Here is a 7,559-nt window from a genome sequence, read left to right as displayed (position 1 = left end):
GAGCCCTGCTAATAATAAGTGGTCAGGAAAGTTGCTCTCTATTCCCCACTGCACCTTGGACTCCCCTCTCCTGCCAAGGGACACCAGGGCAGCCAGTGGCATTGGCTAAGGAGTCCCCACCGCAACAAGCCACCAGGCCCAGGGAGCATCTTTCACTCTGTAGGCATAAAACTCCCCTTTCCCACACAGAGCCACTGGGGTGGCCAAGGAGCACTGGCAAGAAGACTCCAACACAACAAGTAGCCCAGCCTAGGAAGTCTCTCTGTCCCCGTGACCTGAAGCTGCCTTCCCAGCAGCTTCACACTCAGCAGCCTGGCCCAGGGCTTTTGTGCTCTCAGGATGCATTAGCAGGAACCAGTGGAAGAAACAGTGGCACCAGATAAACCAAGCGAATCAGTTAACACAACAAAAGTTCTTAAAATTAAACTGTCATTAGAACCACAACCCACAAAAGTAGGCCACAAAAGTAACTCACAAAAGTAAACAGGGTTACTACCTGTTAAATAAAAGAATTAAATACAACCAAATATCTCGTAACATAAGAAATGAAACATCCAGTATACAACCTAAAATCACTTGTCATATCAAGAACCAAAAACAAATAAATAAATAAATCACAATTTTAAAGCAGTGCTGAGAAGAAATTTTATAGAACTAAATGCTGACATCACCTCAATAAATTTAATTTAAAAAAAAAAAAAGAAATAAAGAAGAGGGAGGGAAAAAATGGAGTAGATAATAGAGGCTCTTTTCATCCCTCTGGCAACCAAATCAAAGTTGTGACAGAAGCAAGGAGTAGCAGCAAAGAAAAACTGCTTGGGATCTAAATGAACAAGCCATACAACTAGAGAGAAGTCCAAAAAAGCACCCTGCAATGGCAAAAGGTGGGATGGGGTGAGGGCACGGGGCTGCACAGTCCCTAGTGGCTGAGTGAGAAAGAGACAGAGACAGAGGTAGTAGCAGTAGCAGCAGCGGCAGCAGCGGCAAATGCCTCTTAAAGGTGCTCCATTAGCGAGTGGATTTTCGCAGTGACAGACCTGCTCGCTCTGAGCACCAGTGCTCATTGGCTGCATGCAGGAGGTACTAGGGCCTTACAGGGAGACATTTTCGGAGTGAAGGCTGAAGCAAAACTCACTTGGTACAGAAGTGCCAGCAGAATCCATTGTTCCCTGTTGAGTCCATCTCTCTACCAGTGCGCAAACACAGTGCTGCCATAGCTGTGATGTCACCAAACTGGATAGCAAAGGTCTCTCTGCCCAGAGGATGCCATGAAACCTTGCCTCCCCCAACTCACGGCCCCACCCAAGCCACATCCAGGTGTATCCTCAGTGAGTCAGGTGCTCCTTGCTGAGACCCACATTGGTGTAGACAGCTGACCTCAGTTTCTGATGTGGCCTTTTGAGGCAACTATAAGCACAGCATCTGTGGATTGCTTGCTGAATCTTAACAGGTGGCCCCGGAGAGGTAGAGTCTTGGGCTTAATTTGGCCTGCAGCTAAACCCCTCTCAGGACTGTGCCAATGGACACCTACTTCACAAATCCACACTAATAAGACAGGGAGACTTAGGAGCTTTGCTTCATACATAGAAATAGACATGGAAAGATAGCCAGAATGGAAAGACAAAGAAGCAGAAACCATATGACAGAACAGAACAGAGATCCGGATATAATGGAGTCAAGTAATCTAACAGGTGCAGAGTTAAAAACACTGATTATAAAGATCCTCAATGAACTTTTGGGAAGTGTAGATAAATTCAGTAAGAACTTCAACAAAGAGGTAAAAAACACAAAAATGGAAGTAGAAATTATAAAAGAGAACCAGTCTGAAATGAGGAACACATTATCTAAAATGAGAAGTATATTAAATGGAATAAACAAAGTGAATAAAGAAGAGGATTGAATGCCTTATCTAGAGGATGAGAAAGCCAAGGACACACAATCAGAAAGGCAAGAGACGAGATGCCAAGACTATAAAAATAATTTAAGGAGCATATGGGACACAATTAAGGGTCCAAATACCCATCTCATTGGCATAATTGAAGAAAATTAAGATGTTGAACAGCTGTTTGAAGAAATAATGATAGAAAACTTTCCTAACCTGGTGAAGGAAATGGACATACAACCCCTGGAAGCTCAGAGGATTCCAAAACTCAGGGATCCAAAGAGGCCCACACCAAGACTCATCATAATTAAAATGCCAAAGGTTAAATACAAAGAAAGAGTATTAAAAGCAGCAAGAGAAAAAAATAATTATATATAAGGGAACACCCATACGACTGGCAACTGATTTCTCAAAAGAAACTATGCAGGACAGAAGGGCTTAGCAAAAATTATTTGAAAAGATGAAGACCCAGGATCTACAACCAAGAATAATTTATCCAGCAAAACTATCATTTAGAAGGACAGATAAAGAGCTTCCCAGACAAAAATAAACTAAAGGAATTTATCACCACCAAGCCAGTATTACAGGCAATGTTAGAGGGACTTCTCTAAGAAGAAAAAACATGCATCAAAAACAAGCATAAAGAATGGTAACAACTACATTCCTATCAATAAGTTCCTTAAATGGAAAAGAATTAAGTGCTCCAACCAAAAGATAGAGTGGCTGAAAAGATAAGAAAACAAGACCCCTACATATGAAAAGGAAGGGAGTGGAAAAAGATATTGCTTTGATAAAGCTAGAAGATATTTAAGTCAGACAGAGAAAGAGAAACACTATATGATTTCACTTATATGCAGAATTTAAGGAATAAAATAAAAAACAGACTCAAATATAGTGGACAATTTGATGATGGACAGAGGGGAGGGGAGGTTGGAGGGCTGGGAGAATGGGGTGAAGGGTTAAAGAAGTACAAGTTAGTTGCTGCATGGCATAGGGAATGCAATTAGTATTAATACATTGACTAGGTAGAGGGTCAGGGGAGGGAGGGAGCAATTGGAGGGATCATTTTGCTAACTATATAGATGTCTATTCAATGTATGGTATATTTGAAACTAATTAAAATTTTAAAAAACGATAATAATAAAATTAAATTATATTTTTTAAAAAAGGAATAAAGAAGTCTCAAATCAATCATCTAAGTTCCTACATCAAGAAACTAGAGAAAAAGAGCAAATTAAACTCAAAGCAAGGAGAAGAAAGAAAATTATAAAAACCAGAGCAGAAATCAATGAAATGGAAAATAGGAAAATGATAGAGAAAAATCAATAAAACAAATATTTGGTTCTTTGAAAAATCAGCAAAATTTATAAAAGTCTCACAAAAATTAGAAAAATAAAAAGAGAGAAACACAATTTAACAATATCAGGAATTAAATAGGGGATATCTCCATATATCTTGTAGCCATTGAAAAAATAATGAGGGAATATTTTAAACAACTTTACACTCATAATACAACAAAAAAGAAATGGACCAATTTCTAAAAAATTCTGACCTACCAAAACTTAACCAAGATTAAAGAGATGACTTGAATAACCATTAAATAAATTGAATTCATAATTAAAACCTTCCATGAAAGAAATTCCCCAGCCCAGATGAGTTTACAGGACAATTCTACCAAACATTTAAAAATTAACCAATGCCTCTCAAAATAAGACATACAAATGGCCTAAACATATTAAGAAGTGTTCATTATCACTAATCATCATATAAATGCAAATCGAAACCACAGTGTGATACTACCTCATACCTATTAGAATGATTAGCACAAAAAGACAAAAGATAAGTGATGGCAAGGATGTGGAAAAAAGGGAACCCTTGTGCACTATTGGTGGGAATGTAAGCTGGTACAGCCATTATGGAAACAGTTTGGAGGTTCCTCAAAAAATTAAAAATAGAACACCATATTATCCAGCAACCTCACTTCTGGGTATATATCCAAAGGAAATGAAATTAGTATCTTGACAATATCTGCACCCTTATATTCATCGCACTGTTATTCACAATAGCCAAGATATGGAATCAACCTAAGTGTCCTTCAACAGATGAATGGATAAAGAAAATGTGAGATTATATATATATGCAATAGAATATTATTGAGCCTTAAAAAAGGAGATCTTACCATTTGTAACAACATGGTTAGATCTGGAGAACATTATGCTAAGTGAAACAAGCCATACACAGAAAGACAAATATTGCATGATCTCACTTATGTGTAAAATATAAAAAAGTCTAACTCATACAGAGAGTAGAATGTAGAATAATGGTTGCCAGGGACTAGGGAGTGAGGTATATAGGGGATGTTGGTCAATGGGTACAAAGTTTCAGTTATGCAAGATGGAGTTCTGGAGATCTCATGTATAGCAAGGTAACTATAGTTAATAATATTATATTGTATACTTGAAACTTGCTAAGACAGTAGATCTTAAATGTCCTTACCACACACACACAAAATAACTATGTCAGTAATGTATATGTTAATTAGCTTGGCTGTGGTAATCATTCAGTGTCTACATATAACAAAAAATCACATTGTACATGGTTAATATATACATTTTTTTGTCTATTATACTTCAATAAAGCTAAAAAAAAAGCCTCAATTTTACACAATCTCTTTCAGAAAACAGAATAGGAGAAAGCATTTGTCAATTCATTTTATGAGGTCAGTATTACCCTGATACTAATATCTCTCATCAATTAAGATGTAAAAATTCTCAACAAAATGTTATCAAGGCAAATTCAATAAAGTATAAAAGGTATTATACATAATGACCAAATAGGATTTAGCCCAGGTATGCAAAGTTGATTTAATATTTAATCCATCATATCCATCAATGTAATCCATCATATCAACAAACTAAAGAAAAATTATATGATCATATTAATTAATGCAGAAAAAGCATTTGACAAAATCCAAAACCCATTTATGAGTTTTTTTAAAAAACAGGAAGTTAGGAATAAAAAGAAACTTCTTGATGAAAGCAGCTACAAAAAAATCTACAGCTAACATTATACTCAATAATTAAAGATATTAGACTTTTTCAAGAATGTCTTTTCTCACCACTCTTATTTGACATAGTACTAGAGGTTCTAGCGAATGCAATAGGCAAGAAAAGAATATAAAAGACATACAGATTAGAAAGGAAGGAATAAACCATCTCTGTCCACAGATGACAAGATTATCTCTGTATAAAATCTCAACAAATCAACAAAACACTCCTAGAATTAACAAATGAGTTCAGCAAGTTCTCAGGTTGCAAGGTCACCTCACAAAAATTAATTGCATTTTATACACTAGAAATGAATATGCAGAAACTGAAATTTAAAATACAATGTTATTTACAACTGCTTCAAAAATAATGAAATACTTAGGTATATATTAAACAAAATGTGTATAGATTCAGTATATTGAAAATTATGAAATTCTGATGAAAGACATCAAAGAAGACATAAATAAATTGATGGACATGTGTTTACAGATTGAAAAATTTTAAATAGTTAAATGATCCTCAAATTGATCTACAGGCTTAATGTATTTTCTATCAAAATACAATATTTCTATCAAAATACTATTTATTGTAAATATAAACAAACTTATTCTAAAATTTATATGGTAAGTCACAGACCCAAGAATAATTAAAGCAATCTTGATCATGAAGAATAGATAGATTGGGAGGAATCACCCAATTCAATATTATTGTCAAAGTAATTTAGACGATGTGGTCTTGGTGGGAGAGAGACACATATATTAATGACACAGAATAGCGAACCCGAAAAAGACCCACAAAAATATGCTTAACTGATTTTTGACAAAGTTTCAAAGGTAATCCAGTTGAGGAAGGACATTTACAGGCAAACATTTGAACCTCAATCTAATCCTCACATATTACACAAAAATTAACTCAAAATGCATCACAGACTTCCATTAAAATGTAAAACTATAACACTTTTAGAAAAAAATAAGACAAACTCTTCGGTACCTAAGGCTAGGCAAAGAGTTGTTAGAGTCGACATCAAAAACATATTTTAGAAAAGGGACAATCAATAAGTTGTACTGTACTAAAATTAAAAACTTTTGCTCTTGGAAAGAACTTGTTAAAAGGATGAAAAAAAACAAGCTACAGAGTCTATGGCCATGCCGCCCTGAACGAGCCTAATCCCATCTGATCTTGGAAGCTAAGCAGGGTTAGTACTGGTTAGTACTTGAATGGGAGACCACCTAAGAGTACCAGGTGCTGTAGGCATTAAAAAAAAAAAAAGGAAATGCATAAAACAAGCTACAGTCTGGTAGAAAACATTTGCAAACCACATATTCAATGAAGGACTAGTATCTACAGTAAAAAAAGAACTTTCAATACTCAACAGTAAAAAACAAACAAGGAATACAATTAGAAAGCGAGGAAAAAACATGAACAGATATTTCACAGAAGAGGATATATATATAGATGGCAAATAAACTCATGGAAAGATGTTCGACATCATTAGTCATTAGGGAAATGCAAATTAAAACAATAATGAGATATTATTACACATCTATCAAAATGGCTAAAATTTTAAAAAATAGTGACGACATCAAATGCTGTCAAGGATGTGGAGAAACCAGATCATTCATACATTGCTAGTGAAAAATGTAAAATGGTACAGCAACTCTAGAAAACAGTTTAGCAGTTTCTTACAAAACTAAGTATGCACTTACCATGCAATCTAGCAACTGCACCCTTAGACATTTATCCCAGAGAAATGAAAGCTGTGTTCACACAAAAATCTGTATGTACTTGTTCATAGGAGCTTTCTTCATAATAGCCCCAAACTGGAATTAACCCAGATGTCCTTCAACAGACGGATGGTTAAACAAATTGGGTCTATTAATACCACGGAATACTACCCAGCAAAGAAGAGTGATCGAGATAGGCAGCATCTTAGAAGGCTCTCCAGGAACTTATGCTGAAGGGAAAAAGCCAGTGCCTAGAGGGCACGTACTATATGGTTCCATTTACATAACATTTTTTAAAAATGACAAAATTTTAGAAATAGAGAACAATTTCATGATTGTCTGGGGTTAGGAATGGGGGCAATATAGGAGGGAGGTATGTGTAGTTAGAAAAGGCAACACAAGGAATAGTTCTGATGGAACTGTTCAGTCTCTTAACTGAGGTGGAACAGGTGAATCTACATATGTGATAAATTGTATGTAACTGAATACACATACTCAAATTCATACAAGTAAAACTGAAGAAACTAATAAAGTGGCTGGATTATCAATGTCAACATCCTGGTTGTAATATTGTGCTATAGTGTTACAAAATGTTATCACTGGGAGGAAATGGGTATAAGTACACAAGTTCTCTCTGTATCACTTCTTAAAACTGCATGTGAATCTATAATTATCTCAGTAAAATTTCTCAACTAATAATAAAGTTAAACACACACTTGCTATAAGATCTGGCTGTTGCACTCCTTGGTATTTACCCGAAAGAAAAGAAAGACTATGTCTTTACAATGACCTGTGAGTGAATATTCATAGCAGTTTTATTTGTAATGGTCCAGTACTGGAACACAGGTGGATGGATGAACAAATTGGAGTCTATCTATACAATGGAATATTATTCAGCCATAAAGA

General features: G+C 35.5%; 1 pseudogene; it reads left to right on the top strand.

Annotated features, from left to right (window-relative positions):
* Positions 1-6,064: 6,064 nt before the first annotated feature.
* Positions 6,065-6,183, top strand: LOC120621253 (uncharacterized; annotated as a pseudogene).
* Positions 6,184-7,559: the final 1,376 nt, after the last annotated feature.

Source organism: Pteropus medius, unplaced genomic scaffold (genome assembly GCF_902729225.1).
Source record: "Pteropus medius unplaced genomic scaffold, Ma_sr-lr_union100, whole genome shotgun sequence".
In the NCBI taxonomy this organism is placed as follows: domain Eukaryota; kingdom Metazoa; phylum Chordata; class Mammalia; order Chiroptera; family Pteropodidae; genus Pteropus; species Pteropus medius.
This window is presented reverse-complemented; position numbering and strand designations above follow the sequence as displayed.